Genomic DNA, 26544 nt, shown 5'->3' on the forward strand with positions numbered 1-26544 from the left:
CTTTTTTTTAACATCACTAATTATTAATCACGGCAGACTGAATGGGTGCCAACAAACCTAATAAAACATCAATTTGTTATTCTTATAGCCAGACCTGTGTGTTTATTTCCGTACCTGACGGCTTCGGCTAAAAGTGTTGCCTTCGTATTATTCTTGAGTACGAAACAACAGTTGTAGCCGAAACCGTCCGGTACAGAAATAAACATGCAGGTCTGGCTATAAGAATAACAAATTGCATAATTTTTTGACTTCAAAACTCATGCGCTTACTTGGTTTTGTAACAGAGCTCTTAAAGGCGTACTGAAACCCACGACTACCGACCACACAGTCTGATAGTTTATATATAAAACTAACATTGCAACACATTGCAATTAAATTTCCCGTAGAGTTTATTGTTGAAAACGTCGCGGACTGATGACGCAAGTGCGTGACGTCACGGATTGTAAGGAAATATTAGCGCTGCACGACTCGCGGCTAAAAGTCATCTGCTTTAACCGCATAATTACACAGTATTTTGGACATCTGTGTTGCTGAATCTTTTGCAATTTGTTCAATTAATAATGGAGAAGTCAAAGTAAAAAGATGGAGTTGGGAAGCTTTAGCCTTTAGCCACACAAACACACGGTGATTCCTTGTTTAAAATTCCCGAAGGTGAAACTTTACTATGGATCAGAGCGGTCAAGCGAACATGGATCCCGACCAAATGTCAACCAGCAGTTTTCGGTGAGAAATTTGTGGTAAAAAGTCGCCTCTTTCCGGAGATAAGCTGAGCTTGCGCCGTCCATGCAGCTGCGGTCGACTTCCCTCAGAGACTGGCCTCAAGACACCCTTGGACACACCCCTCCGACTATCAGGTACTATTAAACTCACTAAAACACTAGCAACACAATAGAAAGATAAGGGATTTCCCAGAATTATCCTAGTAAATGTGTCTAAAAACATCTGAATCCGACCCAATGCAATAGCCTATTTTTTTTTTTACTAGATTTTTTTTTTTTTTCTAGTCCTTCGCTATCAATATCCTGAAACACGAATCTTTCATCCTCGCTCAAATTAATGGTGAAATTGTCGTTTTCTCGGTCCAAATAGCTCTTACTGCTGGTGGCTCCCGTTAAAAGCTATGTGAATATGTGTGGAGCCCTACAACTCGTGACGTCACGCGCACATACTTCCGGTAAAGGCAGGGCTTTTCTATTAGCGACCAAAAGTTGCAAACTTTATCTTCGATGTTGTCTACTAAATCCTTTCAGCAAAAATATGGCAATATCGCGAAATGATCAAGTATGACACATAGAATGGACCTGCTATTCCCGTTTAAATAAGATAATCTCATTTCAGTAGGCCTTTAACTCACAAATCAAATCAATTTAATTGATGCTCTGCCCCCAAAACAGCACACATTTAACATGTAACATGACTTTTAAAAGAAAAAACTAACTTTGAAATAGTCATTATATGATAATGTAGTATACAATATACAATAAATTGTACTAACAATAGAGATGCGCGGTTTGCGGTCTCATCCGCGGAATCCGCGGGTCGGGCGGTTGACATGACGAAAAAATTGATTTTAATTGGATTCGGGCGGGTGGCGGTTGAATCATCCGGAAATATTTAATATGCATGGTTCTGTGATTGGTATCCTTTGCCGTTCAAAGTGCCATTTAAGACCCGTGTCATAAAGCGTAGAAGACAATAGTAGACGCTATTATTCTCCTGAATGACTGCCGGTAGTCACCCAGATAATAAGTATTAGGGCGTGCTATGAAGCGATTGTCTTTGTCGCCTACTACAACATGTATGATCTATTCGTCAGTCCAGCATTATGTTGTGTGTAGCTTCCGCCGCAACACGTACACGACTGCAAGGCATACTGGGTGACACAGAGTACACTAATGGTTGTAATATAAACAATTTTAACACTCTTAGTAATATGCGCCACGCTGTGAAGCCACACCAATTAAGAACGACAAACACATTTCGGGAGAACATCCTCACAGTAACACAACATAATCGCAACACAACAAATACCCATAATCCTTTGTATCCGTGACTATTCCTGAATATATTTTACACACCCCCCCCGTGCATCGGTTAGGTGGGCGGGGTTGGGGTCGTGGGGTGTAAAATATATTCAGGAAGTGTCACGGATACAAAGGATTATGGGTATTTGTTGTGTTGCGTTTATGTTGTGTTACTGTGAGGATGTTCTCCCGAAATGTGTTTGTCAATCTTGTTGGGTGTGGCTTCACAGCGTGGCGCATATTAATAAGTGTTAAAGTTGTTTATATCACAACCATCAGTGTACTCTGTATCACCCAGTATGCCTTTCAATCTTGAACGTGTAATTGCGGAAGGTGCACACAACATGTTGCCGGACCAACAATCGGTTCGTACATGTTGTTGAAGGTGTCTAAGGCAATGGCTTCACAGCATGCCCTTATTCTTGTCATAAGGATGAACGTTATTGGATAGTCGCGGGAACATTAGCGGCTCCAATTGTCATTATTACTCTGTGAAACAGGTTAAAATAGCTCTGTGAGTGGTAAAGGCGGACAGCCTCTGATGTATTTCAGCAGGCGGTTGGCGGGTGGGTACAGTCCTGATAAAATGTTGGTTCGGGTGGACGGCAGGTGGATGACGACTCTGGTGATGTGGATGCGGATGATATAATTGTCTATCCGCGCATCTCTAACTAACACCTACAGTAGATTTATGAAGAAATGTAATGATAATGTGCACTATTTACTTTGGAGAGTGAACGTCTGCGGTATCGCCTTCCAGCTGCTTCACTGTCAAACAAACATCCATATTTTCATCGATAAATGTCCGCTGTTTTAATATTTTAACATTGGTGCGGACTAGCAGTGGGCTGCTTCGCCAAGATGACTACACATTTTTTTGACAATTTCTTTAATATGAATAAGATCATCCACTTCTTCTCAGCACTGTCCTTCACACTCACTTTCTTTGTTCCAATGGATGGAAAACAAAGTTTGGTCAATATTGGGCTATAAGCTAATGCTATTGAGTGATGTTGTTGGCGGATCTTACGGGGTGTGCTGTGAAATTTGCTGAACCAACTAAAGCATAACAATTAGCTGAGAGACAGCTCATATCTAGAAACACTTTATCACTTTTAAGTTGAAGTACCACTGTATTAAATAAATAATACAACACTATTGTACAAATGCATTCTTAAGAGATTGGTAGTTTTTTCTGTATTTGTTTTGTAAATACATAGGAATAGGTGTAATAAGTTTTAGCTTCTCCCAATTCCATTTCATACTGTATGTATTTCTTCATCTGTCATATGTTTAAATGTCTGAATAAATTAAAACTTCATAAAAAAAATTCAAAGGCCCACTGAAATGAGATTGTCTTATTTAAACGGGGATAGCAGGTCCATACAATGTGTCATACTTAATCATTTCGCGATATTGCCATATTTTTGCTGAAAGGATTTAGTAGAGAACATAGACGATATAGTTTGCAATTTTTAGTCGCTAATAAAAAAGCCTTGCCTTTACCGGAAGTCGCAGACGATGACGTCATCCGTTGAGGGCTCCTCACATCCTCACATTGTTTTTAATGGGAGCCTCCAACAAAAACAGCTATCCGGACCGAGAATAATAATTTGAGCGAGGATGAAAGATTTGTGTTTGAGGATATTGATAGCTACGGACTATAAAAAAATAAAAATAAAAAAATCAATTAAAAAACAAAAGGCGATTGCATTGGGACGGATTCAGAAGTTTTTAGACACATTTACTAGGATAATTCTGGGAAATCCCTTATTTTTCTATTGTGTTGCTAGTGTTTTAGTGAGATTAAATAGTACCTGATAGTCGGAGGGGTGTGTCCATGGGTGTCTTGAGGCCAGTGTCTGATGGAAGTCGACGGCAGCTGTATGGACGGCACAAGTTCAGCTGATCTCCGGTAAGTGGCGACTTTTTACCACAATTTTCTCACCGAAAACTGCTGGTTGACATTTGGTCGTGATCAATGTTCGCTTGATCGCTCTGATCCATAGTAAAGTTTCACTCCCGGGAATTTTAAACAAGGAATCACCGTGTGTTTGTGTGGCTAAAAGCTCAAGCTTCCCAACTCCATCTTTCTACTTTGACTTCTCCAATATTAATTGAACAAATTCCAAAAGATTCAGCAACACAAATGTCCAAAATACTGTGTAATTATGCGGTTAAAGCAGACGACTTTTAGCTGTGTGTGTGTGCAGCGCTAATATTTCCTAACAGTCTGTGACGTCACGCGTACACGTCCTCATTCCGCGACGTTTTCAACCAGAAACTCCTGGGAAATTTAAAATTGCAATTTAGTAAACTAAAAAGGCCGTATTGGCATGTGTTCCAATGTTAATATTTCATCATTGATATATAAACTATCAGACTGCGTGGTGGGTAGTAGTGGGTTTCAGTAGGCCTTTAAGATATACTATACCGCACATAATGAGAGCCAAATCTGGCTTGGACTTCTGTGTGAAAATATTATGTAGGGGTTTTTTTTCTCCCATTCCAAAAGATACAAATGTGAGGTTAATTGTAAAGTCGATAGGTGGAAAATAAGAATACTTGTTTTTATGCAGTGCCCTTGGATTGTGTCTCGCCCAAAATCAGTTAGTGTATGGAGCGCCGTAAAGAACAATTCCAAGGGCCTCTGACTGACAGCAACAGCTGCAAAATTCCTGTTGTTTCCCCTGGGAGTTTGCTCCTTCTTACCATAGGAGTGGTCGTATTCACAAATAAACAAGAAGTGTCTGTAAGTATTTTATATGGTGGTTTTCTTTTGGCCTGTCCCATCAGAGTCTTGATGTGTTTGACTTAGACTAATCTAATGAAGCCAAATAAAGACACGCAGCTCCCACGTAAATATGTTGGGCCTATTTCAAAGAGCAAAGACTCATTGAGAGGAATGAAGGATGACATACCAGCGAAAACAACCAATCCAGACCAACATCAGACTCAAAATCAGCTTTAATGGCCAAGTATGAAAAATAAAAATCAATTTGACTTGGTAGACTGTGCTCTCTTTGTTCAATGTAACAAATAAAGAAAACACAACTATGAGAGAGCGCAGTACTCCAACTGAATAAGAGTCCGACTAAATGGGTGGACCACACACCTGTGGAGAATGTGTTGGCTGCTGGGAACTGATTGGCAGACACAGAAACAGAGCATGTCTTATGAGACCAGGTGAAACAAATGGACAGTAGTATAGATGGAGCGCTCGCCTGTGTATGGGTTGGGGACATCCCTACGCTGCTGATCCGACTCCGCTTGGGATGGTTTCCTGTGGACGGGACTCTCGCTGCTGTCTTGGATCCACTTTGAACTGAACTCTCGCGGCTGTGTTGGATCCACTATGGATAGAACTTTCAGTATCATGTTAGACCCGCTCGACATCCTTTGCTTCCGGTGCCCTAGAGCAGTGGTTCTCAAATGGGGTATGTGTACCCCTTGGGGTACTTGAACGTATGCCAAGTGGTACGTGAGATTTTTCAAACATATTCTAAAAATAGCAACAATTAAAAAATCCTTTATAAATATATTTATTGAGTAATACTTCAACAAAATATGAATGTAAGTTCATAAACTGTGAAAAGAAACACAACAATGCAATATTCAGTGTTGGCAGCTAAATTTTTTGTGGACATGTTCCATAAATATTTATGTTAACGATTTCTTTTTTTGTGAACAAATGTTTAGAATGAAGTTGATTAATCCAGAAAGATCTCTATTACAATCCCCAAAGAGGGCACTTTAAGTTGATGATTACTTCTATGTGTAGAAATCTTTATTTAGAATTGAATCACTTGTTTATTTTTCAACAAGTTTTAGTTATTTTTGATATCTTTTTTTCCAAATAGTTCAAGAAAGACCACTACAATTTAATGAATCTGAAACTGATGACATAGTGCTGTATTTTACTTCTTTAACTCTTTTTTTCAACCAAAAATGCTTTGCTCTGATTAGGGAGTACTTGAATTAAGAAAAATGTTCACAGGGGGTACATCACTGAAAGAAGGTTGAGAACCACTGCCCCAGAGGGTGTGTGTGTGTGTGTGTGTGTGTGTGTGTGTGTGTGTGTGTGTGCGTGTGGTCCTCTCCAAGGTTCTCATAGTCATCATTGTCACCGACGTCCCACTGAGTGTGAGTTTTCCTTGCCCTTATGTGGGCCTACCGAGGATGTCGTAGTGGTCTGTGCAGCCCTTTGAGACACTTGTGATTTAGGGCTATATATATGAACATTGATTGATTGATTGATTGATAGAAGAACCCCGACTATTCTTGGTTAGTATTCGCTGCATGCCGAGTATATTTGCTAAATTATTTCCCCTGCTTTATATTGTAAAATATTAGTTTTTTCTATGTAACTTACTTAGAAAGTGTTTTTTGTGGTGCTATCTGCATGGGAAACTTTCTCAGGTAGGAATACAACAAATAGTGCTCTTTTATAAGTCATCTCACTCAACATTTCTTAACAGGAAGATGCTTAGAGAAGATGTGATGGTGTGTAGCTGCACGTTTATCCATTTATCCATGTTCTATACTGCTTGTTCGCATATATACATTGAATTATTTACAATCTGGGGGGTGGGATGGGTGCGGGGGGTTAGGTCAGGTTGCTATCAGCTTATTTCAGTCATCAACAAGTTTATCATCTGAGTAACAGTAACAGTGTAGGTCTCACTTCGTAGGATATGTGCAGCGAGCAGTGAACATAGTGAGCTCAGAAAGCATAAGAACAAGTATATACATTTGATTATTTACAATCCAGGGAGGTGGGATGTGGTGGGGGCAGGGGACACAGCTATCTTTGGGCAGTTTGGCCCATTCCTCTCTGCAGCACCTCTGAAACTCCATCAGTTTGGATGGAAAATGTTGGTTTTCATCCAGGATGTCTCTGTATTTGGCTGCATTCATCTTTCTCTCCATCCCGACTGGTCTCCCAGTTCCTGCCGCTGAAAAACATCGCCGCAGCATGATGCTGCCACCACCATGCCTCACTGTAAGGATGTTATTGGCCTGGTATTGAACGGTGCCTGCTTTCCTCCAAACGGGACGCCTGGCATTCATGCCAAAGAGTTCAATCTTTGGCTACTATACCATACACGCCTGATTGTGTGTGTGCATGCATGTGTGCAAACACTCATATGCTCAATACTTCCACAGCTGTGTTTGGTCAAAGCATTCTATTCTGTAAATTATCATGCACATTCACATGTGTACTCCCAACTACATATTATTGGTGACCATTTAAGCTCTTTCACTTCCTCACCTAAAATTACGACATATTTCTTCTCGGCTTATTAACTCATACCTTTCTTATCCTACAGATTTTATCTGATTTGTTCAAGTGATTTACATCATGTAAAACAACCTGTCATATATTCTCTCACCCTAATACTCCCATCCGGTTAAACAGCCAGTTAGTTGTAAAAAAAACTGACGTTCAACACAAATCTTGGGGGGAAATCTGCCTCAAAAGTCAAACAAAACTTAAAACCGTCAACATCTTGCAAGACACCAGCAAGTCTTGCGAGACTTCAGCTGGTTGAATTTATAAAGAGGAATAACTCCACAAGTGTGTTCGGCTCATACTTGCCAACCTTGAAACCTATGATTTCGGGAGGTGAGGGGCGTGGTTGGGGTGGGACGGAGGCGTGGTTGGGGCAGGGGTGTGGTTAAGAGGGGAGAAATATATTTACATCTACAATTCACCAACTCGAGTATTTCATATATATTTTATATATATATATACATATGAAATACTTAACTTTCAGTGAATTCTAACTATATCTATATATATTTATTTTATTTTATATAAATAAAATAAATAGTTGAATTTCAGACGGCACCTATCAAATACACAGTAATAAAAACACAGTTTTTCTACTAACTGTACTGTGCTTGCTGGTTACAAAAAAACAACAACAACACTTACCTTTCACTAGTTGAGTAACCTTTGTTCTGCCATTTATTTCTTCATTTTGCTCGTCGACGGTGAAATATATTGGGTTGGAGTCAATAACCAGGCGAGGTAAATGAAGTTATGTCTCTTGACTGTGGGCTTCAGAACAGACTCCCTCACTTGCCGTCAGGTGCCCAACACCACGTAAATCGTTGGCCAATCAAAAAGCAACCCCATAACGCTATAGCCAACATTCACCAGGAAATGGCAACAGACAACATAGAATCACTCGTTCGTCTGCTTCGTCTCCTTGTGTGTGCAGTTTTTTGTTAAAATCCGCAGATGTTGAAACGTAATTAGGCAGGCAAGCTGTTTATATAGTGGGAAAGCGGACGTGAAAACAGGCTTTCCCCATTCAGATCCGCAAGGAGCTGGAGGGGGCGTGGCCTCCAGCTCCGGCTGAATTTCAGGAGATTTTCGGGAGAAAATTTCTTCCGGGAGGTTTTCGGGAGAGGCGCTGAATTTCGGGAGTCTCCGGGAAAATCCGTGAGGGTTGGCAAGTATGGGTTCGGCTTATGCTCTGCCCTTATTGTGTTGATGTGATGCCACCACAGAGGGGCATCAGTAATGGCAGAGAGGAGAAGTGTAATGATAACCCTAGAAGATGAAATGGAACTGCCAACATGGGTCTTTGAACATATTTCCCCAAAATGTCTGTTTCACTTGACCGAATATGCTCAAGGGGTTCTACACCCACAAAACCAAAACAACACCGGTTTGGTTGAGTGGCATCAGTCTCTGACTCAATCATGACTTATGATTGATTGTCTGGGTAGGCTCTCAAACCTTTGGCTGACATTCTTAAAACTAGATACTAACATCCTTATCTAGCTGTTTGGATTGATTGATTGAAACTGTTATTAGTAGATTGCACAGTAGAGTATATATTCTGTACAATTGACCACTAAATGGTAACACCCGAATAAGTTTGTCAACTTGTTTAAGTCGGGGTCCACGTAAATGATCCAACATACCATATTCTTTGTTATGGAGTCCTCAGAATGAAGCGTTGTGTTGTGTCTTCATAGTATTCACTCCGCAGTAACAGATGAGGGGTTTCCCACCAGGCTCCCTGACTCACACTGTTGACAAAGAACTAGACACAGAGACAAAACAAGCTTGCTGCCAAATCTGTTTGAGTTATTTATTCTCTATTTCAGTGGTTCTCAAATGGGGGTACGCATACCCCTGGGGGTACTTGAAGGTATGCGAAGGGGTACGTGAGATTTTTTTTAAATATTCTAAAAATAGCAACAATTCAAAAATCCTTTAGAAATATATTTATTGAAAAATACTTCAACAAAATATGAATGTAAGTTAATGGACTGTGAAAAAAATTGCAACAATGCAATATTCAGTGTTGACAGCTATATTTTTTGTGAACATGTTCCATAGATATTGATGTTAAAGATTTCTTTTTTTGTGAAGAAATGTTTAGAATGAAGTTCATGAATCCAGATGGATCTCTATTACAATCCCCAAAGAGGGCACTTTAAGTTGATGATTACTTCTATGTGTAGAAATCTTTATTCATAATTGAATCACTTGTTTATTTTTCAACAAGTTTTTACTTATTTTTAGATCTTTTTTTTCCAAATAGTTCAAGAAAGACCACTACAAATGAGCGATATTTTGCACCGTTACACAATTTAATAAATCAGAAACTGATGACATAGTGCTGTATTTTACATCTTTATCTCTTTTTTTCAACCAAAAATGCTTTGCTATGATTAGGTGGCACTTGAATTTAAAAAAATTTCCACAGGGGGTACTCACTGAAAAAAGGTTGAGAACCACTGCTATATTTCATCATAGCAGACATTAGCTCAGGCTGGCTAGTCACTTGTCTTGATAATCACGGTATTTTTAATCCAAGGCTATGGTCCAAGACTGGTTTTACGTTCTATTTGCACTACACTATCACAAAACACTCTGTCTTTTTCTATGCATTCTATTCCATCATATTAAATTATTTTTCATTTATATTCTATATAAATTATTATGTATGTAAGGTTGTCCTTGTATAGGGCTTCACGGTGGCAGAGGGGTTAGTGCGTCTGCCTCACGATACGAAGGTCCTGCAGTCCTGGGTTCAAATCCAGGCTCGGGATCTTTCTGTGTGGAGTTTGCATGTTCTCCCCGTGAATGCGTGGGTTCCCTCCGGGTACTCCGGCTTCCTCCCACTTCCAAAGACATGCACCTGGGGATAGGTTGATTGGCAACACTAAATTGGCCCTAGTGTGTGAATGTGAGTGTGAATGTTGTCTGTCTATCTGTGTTGGCCCTGTGATGAGGTGGCGACTTGTCCAGGGTGTACCCCGCCTTCCGCCCGATTGTAGCTGAGATAGGCGCCAGTGCCCCCCGCGAACCCGAACGGGAATAAGCGGCAGAAAATGGATGGATGGGTTGTCCTTGTGTATATTGGGCTAAATTTGGGACCTCGGATGTTACATTTCAGGCAATCTCATGTGTCTCTTGTGTGCTGGTATTGGTATGACCATAAAGTTCCTTGAATGCTTGAACCTATTATGTGCCGTGCCCGTGATTGTAATGTGTTGTATTTACCAAATTCATGTCACTACAATATACTGCATTCCTGATACAGCAGGATTATGTCGTGAGGTGTTTCATATCAGAACAGTTTAAATTGCTTTTTATTGTAGGCTAATTGGAAATGTTAATGAAATGTCTCCAATTTACATGCAGTTCCTATTTTATACTGTTTTTTTATATTTACCACCTACGCCTTTAGTGATGTCCGACTTCATTGACTATTTCTCAAAATACCATCATTTATGTCACCACATGACCATTGCTGGAGAAATACTATACAGCAGTGGTGCCCACACTTTTTCTGCAGGCGAGCTACTTTTCAATTGACCAACTCGAGGGGATCTACCTCATTTATATATATCATTTATATTTATTTATTTATGAAAGAGACATTTTTGTAAACAAGTTAAATGTGTTTAATGATAATACAAGCATGTGTAACACATATAGATGTCTTTCTTTCACGAAGACAAGAATATAAGTTGGTGTATTACCTGATTCTGATGACTTGCATTGATTGAAATCAGACAGTAATGATAATAACGCCCACATTTTCAAATGGAGGAGAAAAAAAGTTGTCCTTTCTGTACAATACCACATGAAAGTGATTGGTTTTTGGCATCTAATTCATCCAGCTTCCATACACTTTACAAGAAAAACATTGGCGGCAAATTCCGTAGCTTGCTTGATTGACATTCACGGTACCGGAGGGTCTTGTGAGATGACGCTGGCTGCTGCCAGTTCATTATTATGAAAAAATGACAGAGAGGAAGGCGAGAAACACTTTTTATTTCAACAGACTTTCGCGCCGTCCCTTCCGTCAAAACTCTAAAGGCCGACTGCACATTTCCTATCTTCACAATAAAAGCCCTGCTTCATGCTGCCTGCGCTAACAAAATAAGAGTCTCAGAAAGCAGGCGTGCACAAGTGATGTGCACGCCTGCTTTCTGAGGGATCGCTTGTGCACGCCAGTTTTCCGAGACTCTGTATTTAGTTAGCGCAGGCAGCATGAAGCAGGGCTTTTATTGTGAAGATAGGAAATGTGCAGTCGGCCTTTAGAGTTTTGACGGAAGGTACGGCGCGAGAGTCTGTTGAAATAAAAAGTGTTTCTCGCCTTCCTCTCGGTCATATTTTCATAATAATGATCTTGCAGCAGCCAGCGTCATCTCACAAGACCCTCCGGTACCGTGAATGTCATTTAAGTGACGTCTTGGTGAAGATTGATGATCACTCATTTTTAGGTATATTTTTTTTAAAAGCCTGGCTGGAGATCGACTGACACACACCCCGCGGTCGACTGGTAGCTCGCGATCGACGTAATGGGCACCCTTGCTATACAGGAACACATTTGGACTGGACGGGACTCTCGCTGCTGTCTTGGATCCGCTTTGAACTGAACTCTCACGGCTGTGTTGGATCCACTAAGGATTGAACTTTCTTAGTATCATGTTAGACCCGCTCGACATCCATTGCTTTCGGTCCCCTGGGGGCGGGGGGGGATTGCCCACATTTGTGGTCCTCTCCAAGGTTTTCATAGTCATCATTGTCACCAACGTCCCACTGGGTGTGAGTTTTCCTTGCCCTTATGTGGGTTCTTCCGAGGATGTCGTAGTCGTAGTGGTTTGTTCAGTCCTTTGAGACATTTGTGATTTAAGGCTAGATAAATAAACATTGATTGATTGATTGATTGATTGATTTACGCACTACTGGGCATTGTACAAAAACGGGTTATTTTCTGGCACATTTAAAAATCAAAAAACCCGCATCTTAAGATGTGACTTTAAGGTTTTACTACTTACGTATAAAATACTACACGGTCCAGCTCCATCCTATCTTGCCGATTGTATTGTACCATATGTCCCGGCAAGAAATCTGCGTTCACAGGACTCCGGCTTGTTAGTGATTCCCAAAGCCCAAAAAAAGTCTGCGGGCTATAGAGCGTTTTCCGTTCGGGCTCCAGTACTCTGGAATGCCCTCCCGGTAACAGTTCGAGATGCCACCTCAGTAGAACCATTTAAGTCTCACCTTAAAACTCATTTGTATACTCTAGCCTTTAAATAGACTCCCTTTTTAGACCAGTTGATCTGCCGTTTCTTTTCTTTTTCTTCTATGTCCCACTCTCCCTTGTGAAGGGGGTCCGGTCCGATCCGGTGGCCATGTACTGCTTGCCTGTGTATCGGCTGGGGACATCTCTGCGCTGCTGATCCGCCTCCGCTTGGGATGGTTTCCTGCCGGCTCCGCTGTGAACGGGACTCTCGCTGCTGTGTTGGATCCGCTTTGGACTGGACTGTCGCGACTGTGTTGGATCCATTGTGGATTGAGCTTTCACAGTATCATGTTAGACCCGCTCGACATCCATTGCTTTCCTCTCCTCTCTAAGGTTCTCATAGTCATCATTGTCACCGACGTCCCACTGGGTCATTATTGTCACCGATGTCCCACTGGGTGTGAGTTTTCCTTGCCCTTATGTGGGCCTACCGAGGATGTCGTGGTGGTTTGTGCAGCCCTTTGAGACACTAGTGATTTAGGGCTATATAAGTAAACATTGATTGATTGATTGATTGATCTGCATTTAAAACATATCTTATGTGGCACTGTCAAAATTGAAATAGCAAAAAACATTTTAAACATAAAAAAATAAAGAAACAAAATAACTGAACTCACATTTCATCGACAGCTGAGCTAGCTTCTGGGGTTGGCCGAGATGGTCTCACAAGAGGTAGTGTCTCTTTAAATATCCTTCTTGAAAATGGCCTTGCAAATATACAGTGGGGCAAACAAGTATTTAGTCAGCCACCGATTGTGCAAGTTCTCCCACTTAAAATGATGACAGAGGTCTGTAATTTTCATCATAGGTACACTTCAACTGTGAGAGACAGAATGTGAAGAAAAAATCCAGCAATTCACATTGTAGGAATTTTAAATAATTTATTTGTAAATTATGGTGGAAAATAAGTATTTGGTCAACCATTCAAAGCTCTCACTGATGGAAGGAGGTTTTGCTTAAAAAAATCTCACGATACATGGCCCCATTCATTCTTTCCTTAACACGGATCAATCGTCCTGTCCCGTTAGCAGAAAAACAGCCCCAAAGCATGATGTTTCCACCCCCATGCTTCACAGTAGGTGTGGTGTTCTTGGGATGCAAATCAGTATTTTTCTTCCACCAAACACGACGAGTTGAGTTTATACCAAAAAGTTCTATTTTGGTTTCATTGAACCACATGACATTCTCCCAATCCTCTGCTGTATCATCCATGTATCCATTTTGGTATAAACTCAACTCGTCGTGTTTGGAGGAAGAGGAATACTGAGTTGCATCCCAAGAACACCATACCTACTGTGAAGCATGGGGGTGGAAACATCATGCTTTGGGGGTGTTTTTCTGCTAAGGGGACAGGACGATTGATCCGTGTTAAGGAAAGAATGAATGGGGCCATGTATCCTGAGATTTTGAGCCAAATCCTCCTTCCATCAGTGAGAGCTTTGAATGGTTGACCAAATACTTATTTTCCACCATAATTTACGAATAAATTCTTTAAAATTCCTACAATGTGAATTCCTGGATTTTTTTTTCATAACCACTGATTTATACCAAATGAATATTCCCCTTAAAACCATTTGATACCACGTTTGTTCTTGGTTTATTTATTTTTTCTGAGGTACGCATTTCAGAAATAATAGGCCTGTTGTGCAGAGGATACTGGTTCTCTGGAGGACATGCTTCTCTTGTAGTCTTTAACAACACACACGGTTCCATACTCTTAACTTACATTAATTATTCTGCTTGCCTTTTCTAATAGAGTGCTCCCACAGAAAGCTGGCACAGTAATTGGAATGTTGACTATTCGCCACAGACTATTAAAAAGATGACTTCCATCCAGGTTGTAGGAACACACGCTCCAGTGTGTTTTGTTCAAGTCAAAAAACACTCCTTCTATCTTCACTGGCTTATCCACAACATCAAACAGTCTAAACTGGGAAGATATCCTTGTCCCTCACTGCTGGTTTTATGGTTAGAGGACTTCAGTCTAAATTCCGCTTTCACATTTCTGCCATTCTCATATTTTGAGTATTCCTACCCTGTCATTTATGCCTAAATAGATTACTTTTATGTCGTTTTGTCTTAGCGGAATGATGAGAAAAGTTGCATGGTCTTTTTTTATGCAGAAGACCCTTGGTTTGGACCAGTGCCTTGGTGGTGTGAACCTCTAGGACAGGGGTCACCCGTAAGGACCAGATGAGTCGCCCGCTGGCCTGTTCTAAAAGTAGCTCAAATAGCAGCACTTACCAGTGAGCTGCCTCTATTTTTTTTATTTCATTTATTTACTAGCAAGCTGGTCTCGCTTTGCTCGGCATTTTTAATTCCAAGAGGGACAAAACTCGAATAGAATTTGAAAATCCAAGAAAATATTTCAAAGACTTGGTCTTCACTTTTTTAAATAAATTCATTCATTTTTTTACTTTGCTTCTTATAACTTTCAGAAAGACAATTTTAGAAAAAAAATACAACCTTATAAATGATTTTAGGATGTTTAAACACATATACCTTTTAAATTCCTTCCTCTTCTTTTCTGACAACTTTAATCAATGTTCAAGTAAATTTATTTGTTTTATTCTAAAGAATAATAAATACGTTTTAATTTAATTCTTCATTTTAGCTTTCAATTCATTTACCATGAATTGATTAACGTGGACCCCGACTTAAACAAGTTGAAAAACTTATTCGGGTGTTACCATTTAGTGGTCAATTGTACGGAATATGTATTGAACTGTGCAATCTACTAATAAAAGTATCAATCAATCAAAAAAGAGCTTTTGGTTTTTCGACGAAGAACATTTGTGAAATATTTCTTCAAACTTATTATGATTAAAATTCAAAAGAATTATTCTGGCAAATCTAGAAAAGCTGTAGAATCAAATTTAAATATTATTTCAAAGTCTTTTGAATTTCTTTTAAAATTTTTGTTTTGGAAAATCTAGAAGAAATAATGATTTGTCTTTGTAAGAAATATAGCTCGGTCCAATTTGTTATATATTCTAACAAAGTGAAGATTGGATTTTAACCTATTTAAAACATGTCATCAAAATTCTAAAATTAATCTTAATCAGGAAAAAATACTGATGATGTTCCGTTAATTCTTTTTTAAAATTTTTTCAAAAAGATTCGAATTAGGTAGTTTTTCTCTTCATTTTTTTCCGTTGAATTTTTTATTTTATGGAGTCAAAATTGAAGATAAACTAGGTTTCAAAATTAAATTTTCTTTTTTTTTTTTCGTGTTTTCTCCTCTTTTAACCCGTTCAATTAAGTGTTTTTTTTCCATCATGTATTCTTTACAAAAAAACTTCCGTAAAAGGAAAAAAAATGTACAACGGAATGACAGACGGACATACCCATTTATATATATATATATTTATTTATTAAAGGTAAATTGAGCAAATTGTCCATTTCTGGCAATTTATTTAAGTGTGTATCAAACTGGTAGCCCTTCGCATTAATCAGTACCCAAGAAGTAGCTCTTGCTTTCAAAAAGGTTGGTGACCCCTGCTCTAGGACCTTGCCAGTAGCAGGCAAGAGGTCAGCACCCTCTGGTTGCGTGTCTTCATTTACCTAAAAGCCCCAACACAATAAAAAAAAGTTTACAGCCGCCCCTCTTTGTCCCATTATTCTTTGTCTTCATGCAGACGCTCAGCGCTTTTAGTGCTGCTCTCTGCTTGATAGAAAACACATTTTCCTCCACAACACTACTGCTGTGTTGGCAGCCAGACACTCAGCCCCGAAATTAAGCAGCAATTTCTTGGGGTGTATAAGAGGAGGGAGAAACACCAATGGCGGAACTCTAGGACTTTTTTTCCCTCCACTTTATAACATCTGAACTAACCTCTTCCAGCATTTGCCATTTTTAGCCCAAACTCTTCAATGGCGACATGGTTTAAATGATCACTCAATGACATCATTACGGAACAAGAGATGCGTTTTTGATGGGAATCAACAGACCACAAAAAAAAGCCAATAGTCATTTGTAGAGCAGAAATATGACGAGGAAGGATTTCACCTCCATGTTGTTCATTTGGCAGACGGCACTGCAGGTGTGTGAGGGCTTTGGCCGCAGCTGTTTCTGTTTGCATGACCTGTCCTAATTTCCTCTCTCGCTCACTTACTGAAACATGAGCTCCGCTGTTTTTATGCAGGTTTCAACCATCCCTGTCCTTTTTGTGCCTTGTTTTTTAGCTGTAAAAAAGGTTAGACTAAGCAGATTTCGGTGGGGAAAATGTTTCGCTAGCCCGGGGTTCAGCAACCCGCGGCTCTCGAGCCGCATGCGGCGCTTTACCACTGCCCTGGTGGCTCCATGGAGCTTTTTCAAAAATGGAAAAAGTATATTTGTTGTTTTGATAATGTTTCTGGAGGAGGACAAACATGACACAAACTTTCCCAATTGCTAGTAAGCCCACTGTGTATTATTTTTTGTGTTTATGCTTCACTGATGAGACTATTCGACCAGCGCCGTTTAGTCCCACTAAATTTGGCCGTCCTTGAACTCACCGTGGAGTGTTTACATGTACAACTTTTTCCGACGTGTTTTATGCCACTCCTTCTTTGTCTCATTTTGTCCACCAAACGTTTCATACTGTGCGTGAATGCACAAAGGTGAGCTTTGTTGATGTTATGGACTTTCGTTCAGTGCTAATAATCCATGCTAGCATGTTATTTAGGCTAGCTGTATGTACATATTGCATCATCGTGCCTCGTTTGTAACTATATTTGACTTCATTTAATATCCTTTACTTATGTCCTCTTTGTATTTAATGTATATGTTCATGTCTTATGACACATATGACGCGGCTGTGTTGGATCCACTGTGGATTGAACTTTCACTGTATTATGTTAGACCGCTCCACATCCATTGCTTTCGGTCCCCTAGTGGGGGGGTCCTCTCCAAGGTTCTCATAGTCATCATTGTCACCGACGTCCCACTGGGTGTGAGTTTTCCTTGCCCTTATGTGGGCCTACCGAGGATGTCGTAGTGGTTTGTGTTGTGGTTTGTGCAGCCCTTTGAGACACTAGTGATTTAGGGCTATAGAAGTAAACATTGATTGATTGATTGATTATCTGTATGCAATATTGGCTGCGTTTCTGTTTGTGTGCCATGTTGTTCCAGACCACAGCAAACGTTACCCAGCTGGCAAAGAAAAAAATCCATTAGAAGAAGACAGCCTGTCCTTTCCTTCAACTTGGACACAAACATCTATATCTTTGGCCATTCTAAGACAATAATTTCCAAGAGTTATCTCACCCTCTGAGACACATACTGTCACACCTATGGATCATGTTTTGTTTTGTCAAGTTACGTTTTTGATTTTGGACAATCAGTCACGTTTTGCACTTCCTGGTTTTGTTTGTTTCCATGCCAACCTCATTAGTTTTCACCTGTCACGTCCCTGTTCTCAGCCTCACCTGTTTTCACTAATCATCACAGCTATTTAAGTCACCCTTTTTCTTGTCTTCGTCCTGGGATCTTCACACTCGCACGCACCCTATCCATGCTGTTCAAACTTTCAGGTCTTCGTCCACGGTTCCATGCCGTGTAAGTTTATGTATTTATGCCACAGTGCACTCTTTTGTTTCATGTCTTTAGTCTTGCCATCGTGCTGTTTAAGTTTATTGTTAAATTGTCTTTCATGCCAACGAGCAGGGGTTTTTGTTTCACGTTTGTACTGTTTCGCCAAGTTTCTTCCTCCATTGTGAGCGCTTTTTGTTGTTTATTCCAAGATGGCGGCGCCCGGACGGGCTGCAACATTGCGGAGCTCCTGCTAAAGATGGAACATTTGGCAGAAATACCGGACAATTCTACAAACTTTATGGCTGGCTCACATCGTGGTCACTCCGTGATCACGTACGACCGCCAGACACTTCTGGACTTGGACACATCGGGCCGTTTTGGACTGATAGACGCGTGCGTGCTAAACATGCTAACTAGCATGGGAATACGTCGGCGGCTACATCCAGCGGCCTGTGAAGCAGGGGAGTCTAGTAGCAGCGGGGGCCGTCTACGGAGCAGACGCCAGCGGTGTGATCGGAAACGCGGATGTCGAGTGGGGCTAAAAACAAAGCAGAAGGCTAATCACCACAGAACACCACTTCCCTCCATACTTGGACATGTGTTTTACTGAGGTGGCTAACTATGATGCGTGCAGTTTATCAAAGCAACAAACAAACAATCGGAAAATCCCCGTTACTGAGGTGGCTAACCATGATGCGTGCAGTTTATCAAAGCAACAATCAAACAATCAGAAAATCCCCGTTACAGAGGTGGCTAACCATGATGCGTGCAGTTTATCAAAGCAACAAACAAACAATCGGGAAATCCCCGTTACTGAGGTGGCTAACCATGATGCGTGCAGTTTATCAAAGAGACAATCAAACAATCGGAAAATTCCTGTCGTATCTATTCCTAGATATGGTCGTAATTATATTGAATGCACTGGGCATAATAAACACAACATTATTAATATTGCTACTACGGATAATTTGATCAAAAATTCCCTGAAACAGCCCACTACCTATAATATAGGCTTTTTAAACATAAGATCATTGTCTCCCAAAACGTTATTAGTTAATGATATTATCAGAGACAACAATCTTAACGTCATCGGTCTCAGCGAAACCTGGCTTAAACCAAACGACTTTTTTGCGCTAAATGAGGCATGTCCTCCTAACTTTACACATGCGCATATTGCCCGTCCGCTTAAAAGGGGTGGGGGGGTCGCACTAATATACAACGAAAACTTTAACCTTAGTCCTAACATAAATAATAAATATAAATCGTTTGAGGTGCTTACTATGAGGTCTGTCACACCGCTGCCTCTACACCTGGCTGTTATCTACCGCCCCCCAGGGCCCTATTCGGACTTTATCAATGAATTCTCAGAGTTCGTTGCTGATCTAGTGACACACGCCGATAATATAATCATAATGGGGGACTTTAATATCCATATGAATACCCCATCGGACCCACCGTGCGTAGCGCTCCAGACTGTAATTGATAGCTGTGGTCTCACACAAATAATAAATGAACCCACGCATCGCAACGGTAATACGATAGACCTAGTGCTTGTCAGGGGCATCACCGTTTCCAAAGTTACGATACTCCCGTATACTAAAGTATTGTCCGATCATTACCTTATAAAATTCGAGGTTCAGACGCATGTTCGTCAAACTAATAATAATAATAACTGCTATAGCAGCCGCAACATTAATGCTGCCACAACGACAACTCTTGCTGACCTACTGCCCTCGGTAATGGCACCATTCCAGAAGTATGTGGGCTCTATTGATAACCTCACTAACAACTTTAACGACGCCCTGCGCGAAACCATTGATAACATAGCACCGCTAAAGTTAAAAAAGGTTCCAAAAAAGCGCACCCCGTGGTTTACAGAAGAAACTAGAGCTCAGAAATTATTATGTAGAAAGCTGGAACGCAAATGGCGCACGACTAAACTTGAGGTGCACCATCAAGCATGGAGTGATGGTTTAATAACTTATAAACGCATGCTTACCTTAGCTAAAGCTAAATATTACTCAAATCTCATCCACCGTAATAAAAACGATCCTAAATTTTTGTTTAGTACGGTAGCATCGCTAACCCAACAAGGGACCCCTTCCAGTAGCTCAACCCACTCAGCTGATGACTTTATGCAATTCTTTAGTAAGAAAATTGAAGTCATTAGAAAGGAGATTAAAGACAATGCGTCCCAGCTACAACGGGGTTCTATTAACACTGATACGATGGTATACACGGCGGATACTGCCCTCCAAAATAGTTTCTCTCGTTTTGAGGAAATAACATTAGAGGAATTGTTACAACGTGTAAATGGAATAAAACAGACAACATGTTTACTTGACCCTCTTCCTGGGAAACTGATCAAGGAGCTCTTTGTATTATTAGGTCCATCAGTGCTAAATATTATAAACTTATCACTCTCCTCGGGCACTGTTCCCCTAGCATTCAAAAAAGCGGTTATTCATCCTCTTCTTAAAAGACCTAACCTCGATCCTGACCTCATGGTAAACTACCGACCGGTGTCTCACCTTCCCTTTATTTCAAAAATCCTCGAAAAAATTGTTGCGGAGCAGTTAAATGAACACTTAGCGTCTAACAATCTATGTGAAACCTTTCAATCCGGTTTCAGGGCAAATCACTCCACGGAGACAGCCCTCGCAAAAATGACTAATGATCTATTGCTAACGATGGATTCTGATGCGTCATCTATGTTGCTGCTCCTCGATCTTAGCGCTGCTTTCGATACCGTCGATCATAATTTTTTATTAGAACGTATCAAAACACGAATTGGTATGTCAGACTTAGCCCTGTCTTGGTTTAACTCTTATCTTACTGATAGGACGCAGTGTGTCTCCCATAACAATGTGACCTCTGACTACGTTAAGGTAACGTGTGGAGTTCCCCAGGGTTCGGTCCTTGGCCCTGCACTCTTCAGCATCTACATGCTGCCGCTAGGTGACATCATACGCAAATACGGTATTAGCTTTCACTGTTATGCTGATGACACCCAACTCTACATGCCCCTAAAGCTGACCAACACGCCGGATTGTAGTCAGTTGGAGGTGTGTCTTAATGAAATTAAACAATGGATGTCCGCTAACTTTTTGCAACTCAACGCCAAAAAAACGGAAATGCTGATCATCGGTCCTGCTAGACACCGAACTCTATTTAATAATACAACTCTAACATTTGACAACCAAACAATTAAACAAGGCGACACGGTAAAGAATCTGGGTATTATCTTCGACCCAACTCTCTCCTTTGAGGCACACATTAAAAGCGTTACTAAAACGGCCTTCTTTCATCTCCGTAATATCGCTAAAATTCGCTCCATTCTGTCCACTAAAGACGCTGAGATCATTATCCATGCGTTTGTTACGTCTCGCCTCGACTACTGTAACGTATTATTTTCGGGTCTCCCCATGTCTAGCATTAAAAGATTACAGTTGGTACAAAATGCGGCTGCTAGACTTTTGACAAGAACAAGAAAGTTTGATCACATTACGCCTGTACTGGCTCACCTGCACTGGCTTCCTGTGCACTTAAGATGTGACTTTAAGGTTTTACTACTTACGTATAAAATACTACACGGTCTAGCTCCATCCTATCTTGCCGATTGTATTGTACCATATGTCCCGGCAAGAAATCTTCGTTCAAAGGACTCCGGCTTGTTAGTGATTCCCAAAGCCCAAAAAAAGTCTGCGGGCTATAGAGCGTTTTCCGTTCGGGCTCCAGTACTCTGGAATGCCCTTCCGGTAATAGTTCGAGATGCCACCTCAGTAGAAGCATTTAAGTCTCACCTTAAAACTCATTTGTATACTCTAGCCTTTAAATAGACTCCCTTTTTAGACCAGTTGATCTGCCGTTTCTTTTCTTTTTCTTCTATGTCCCACTCTCCCTTGTGGAGGGGGTCCGGTCCGATCCGGTGGCCATGTACTGCTTGCCTGTGTATCGGCTGGGGACATCTCTGCGATGCTGATCCGCCTCCGCTTGGGATGGTTTCCTGCTGGCTCCGCTGTGAACGGGACTCTCGCTGCTGTGTTGGATCCGCTTTGGACTGGACTCTCGCGACTGTGTTGGATCCATTGTGGATTGAACTTTCACAGTATCATGTTAGACCCGCTCGACATCCATTGCTTTCCTCCTCTCTAAGGTTCTCATAGTCATCATTGTCACCGACGTCCCACTGGGTCATTATTGTCACCGATGTCCCACTGGGTGTGAGTTTTCCTTGCCCTTATGTGGGCCTACCGAGGATGTCGTGGTGGTTTGTGCAGCCCTTTGAGACACTAGTGATTTAGGGCTATATAAGTAAACATTGATTGATTGATTGATTTATTTGTTTATTACATAAACCATGTACTTACATTCATGCCTGACTCGTCCCACATCATCCTTGCATCGAGGAAGCACAAACACCCACAGCCCAAGCCTGACACATACTTAATGTGTTGCCTTTATTATAACATTTAAATAATGCTTTTAAATTTTTGCGGCTCCAGACACATTTGTTTTGTTTATTTTTGGTCCACTATGGCTCATTCGACATGTCGGGTTGCCGACCCCTGCTCAAGGTATACATTTTTTTTTGCCAGGAAAGCTGACTTTGAGCCAAAGTTGGACTGATGTCTAGTTACTTACTGAGCCTTAAACATATCATGTTTAAAATCTAAAAAGCTACTTTTTAGGCACACCGCTTGAAAATGACTTCCAAATTCGATCGTAATGGAAGCCCTTGCTTGCTTGCATAATGTATATATCTCAGAAATGATGATGAGTCACATTATTAATTAGTTTTAATTAAACATGTAAAAATGTCCACTTGTGTCACGCTAAAGTTAGTTTGTGTTGATGTGCACGGCAGTAGTTCAAAGTAGAGGTCAGGGTCTTATATTTGGCTTTTTGGAGTGATCAGCTGATTAGATGCAGAGCCCAGCCGACCTTTACCGCAGCTGTGTCCCAGTGTTAACATAGCTAAAGATTGTACTCACGTGAAAGATTCCTTCAAAAGGAATGCAGGGACAGGGAGACACAGTCACATTTCCATATTCCTTGTTACACACATGCAGGAGTTGCATTGATTCCAGGAGGGTGCATGTCTTGCCAGAACACTGGCTCGGATTTGAGAGCAAGCCGCAACGAAAGCGTTTTCTATCCACAGTGTGAAGCCGCTTCTTGGATACTAATCTTCACCACCATGGCAGTAAATCAACTTAAGTATTTTCAATGTAGCATTGTCATTAAAGGACTAGAGAAAAAGGAATGGCTAAGGATGGTACACACACACACACACACACACGCACACGCACACGACAGAAGAAACTAACCGCTAAAACTTTAATGTGAAGTAGAAGTGATAGAGCTAGATGTCGATGGTATCGATACCTAGTATATTATCAGTTTATAAACGATACTAAAATGATTGGATTGATATTTTTCCTTTTTTGTTCATATGGATACAAAATCATTTTTGGTGGTTTCTGTTATTGTTTACAAACTCAGGGAGTTCATCTTTGGATACAGGAAAGTCTTTGTGTCATGTCTTGTGAGCATGTTCTTTTTAGCTATGTTCTGTTTGTTTTTTTGACTCCATTAGTTCCTGTTTTTGCGCACCCTGGTTTGTTTTAGTTTCCCTGACAACTTATTAGTTTCACCTGCCTCACTTGTTTGAACCCGTCGCACCTGTTGTTAATCATGTCACTATTTAAGCCTGTCAGTTTCTGTTGGTCGTTCTGGTGTCATCAATCTTGTTTTTGCTCTGTCCATACCATAGTTCGTACTGATGTTCATTGTTCAGGCTGCCTTGCTCAGGTCATAGTAAGTGTTGTTTGTTTTATGATCATAGTTTATGTTTAAGTATTCGTTTTGTTCCCTGCGTTTGGTTTTGTGCCTCCACTGTGAGTGCCTTTTGTTTGTAGCTTTTGAGTTAAGATTAAAATCATGTATTTACCTTCACGCCATGTCCCGTCACCTTCCTTTGCATTCCGGGAAAACAAACTCCACCACAGTCCAGGTTTTGACACTTTGAGGTTAAACTCCAAATAATTTAAATGAGACCTAATAGGAGTTTTTGCTTTTATTTAGTTATTGTGCATTAGCCCCTTTATGTTATTAAGAAAAATGGTATGTACCATTCAATACTACATATGTTATCTGATTTACAACAATTCTAGCAAATAATACATTTAATACAATAAGCTTTATATATATACGTCTGTTATTTTGTTTATTTTATTTACTTGCTGTACAACATGTTCAGTTCTATAATCTATTGTCAAAGTATCAGAACAGGACTTGATATCAGATCGGATCTGTGGCCAAAACCTCCATTCGAGGGCCAAGAATGTTGATCTGGGCAGTTTGACTTTATTAGAACTGTTGAATGCGCCTACCCAGTTTGTCTTCAGACGTCACCGAACATGACCGCACGATTAGCCACAAAATAAACTATTACAATAAATTTTAAGGTAAAACTTAAAAAAAAATAATCCTGAGGCACTGCTTGCAACGGAATTTGCACATTTTTGTTCTTTGTCATGCTCCATGTTGAGTGGACACTTGACGCTCAGCAACAATTGTTGCCCACCGGTGTCCAACTCAAAATATCTTCTAAATCTAAGTATTACCTGATCCTATAAAATATTCCAAGCTTTTTTTTGTTAAAACAAAAAAAAAAAAACACTTAAATGTCTGCATGTCACCTTGACTTACTTCAAACCAATCCATCAATTTCTTGTTGTAATTCAGTGCTTCTCAACTATCTATTACGGCCCACCCACCCCTTGAAGAAGAAAATATTTTGCACCCCCATTCTCCACAGCGACTATAAACAATATCATGTATCTATACAATTGTTATAAGTACACCTCTGCATAACATGTTATCCTTATTAACAATAAAGAAAACAACATACCAGTCTTTCCTTGTCTCCCACTGCCAACGCCTCATGTACTTTGTCATATAAAAGTATGGCAAAAAAACAAAAAGCAAGTTCCCCGTGGTCACACGCTTGTGGTGATTGGCCCCCCACTAGTTAGAAAGAACTGTTGTAATTAAAAGTAAATATGATAATCAAATACATAGGAAATTGTGTAATAATACCACAAGTTATGTATGTACAGTATACTGAATATGCTGATCACTGTTACAAGCGGCCCTCTGCGTTCAGAAATTACTGTGATGTGGCCCTCAGTGAAAATAAATTTGATACTCCTGCTAAAACATAATAACAACAAACTAGCATATGCTAGCTGCTGGACACATCAGAAAAAGGACCATTGATGTCAGGCTGGAGCCAAAATATTAAGAATGTGAGAAAAATGACATGAATCTAAAAGTGCCAGCAATCTAAGTCAATTTTAAGTTAAAGTTAAAGTGCCAATGATTGTCACACACGCACTAGGTGTGGTTAAATTATTCTCTGCATTTGACCCATCACCTTTGATCACCCCCTGGGAGGGGAGGGGAGCAGTGAGCAGCAGCGGTGGCTGCGCCCGGGAATCATTTTTGATGATTTAACCCCCAATTCCAACCCTTGATGTTGAGTGCCAAGCAGGGAGGTAACGGGTCCCATTTTTATAGTCTTTGGTATGACACGGCCGGGGTTTGAACTCACAACCTACCGATCTCAGGACGGACACGCTAACTTGACAAGCTAACGAGAGTAGCTATCAATGGAATTATAACAAAGTCCACTCATTTAATTTTAGTTTTCCTTTATTTGACAAGGTAAAGAACTATTTCAGATTAAAATCTCTTTTACAAGAGTGACCCAGCCAAGGGGGCAGCAAAACAGGTTTCATTATACATAGAACAACAGAAATAACATCAGTTGCAAACTTTATTTAAAAAAAATAAAAATACTTACAATATTAACATGAAAAACACACACAAGGTCAAACTAAACTGTTTTAGTGGAAACTTATTTCAGAACTATTTAAAAACAAGTACAGTGCCTAATAGAATTACTTTCTCGATCCTTTAAAATAGCCTTATTGTCCCCCTTCGTGATGAGTTCAGGTAGCCTCAGATCTTTTTGAAATTCATTCCATGACCATGAAGCTGTAACGATCTGTTACATTCACGTCTGGTTGTGTTCCCTTAGTTTGTGTTTATTTTCTGTCAGCGCTCTTATTTTAGTTCCACTCCCTGCATGTCTCCCGGAGCGCTCGTTTCCCTCACCCGTCCCTGATTGGCAGCCTGGCACACCAGGTTGCAATTGACAATCAGGCTACTATTTGTGCCTGCCTCGCCCTCCAGTCAGGGCTCGATGATTGTTTCCTGTTGCCTGTTTCCTGTATTCCCTTCATGGGGCGGCATAGCTCGGTTGGTAGAGTGGCCGTGCCAGCAACTTGAGGGTTGCAGGTTCGATTCCCGCTTCCGCCATCCTAGTCACTGCCGTTGTGTCTTTGGGCAAGACACTTTACCCACCTGCTCC

General features: G+C 40.6%; 1 protein-coding gene across 3 annotated transcripts in view; it reads left to right on the plus strand.

Annotated features, from left to right (window-relative positions):
* me1 (malic enzyme 1, NADP(+)-dependent, cytosolic) overlaps positions 1-26544 on the plus strand; it is a 286578-nt gene that overhangs the window by 223422 nt on the left and 36612 nt on the right. The gene's annotated exons all lie outside the window — the stretch shown is intronic.

Source organism: Nerophis ophidion, linkage group LG11 (assembly GCF_033978795.1).
Source record: "Nerophis ophidion isolate RoL-2023_Sa linkage group LG11, RoL_Noph_v1.0, whole genome shotgun sequence".
NCBI classification, from domain to species: Eukaryota; Metazoa; Chordata; class Actinopteri; order Syngnathiformes; family Syngnathidae; genus Nerophis; species Nerophis ophidion.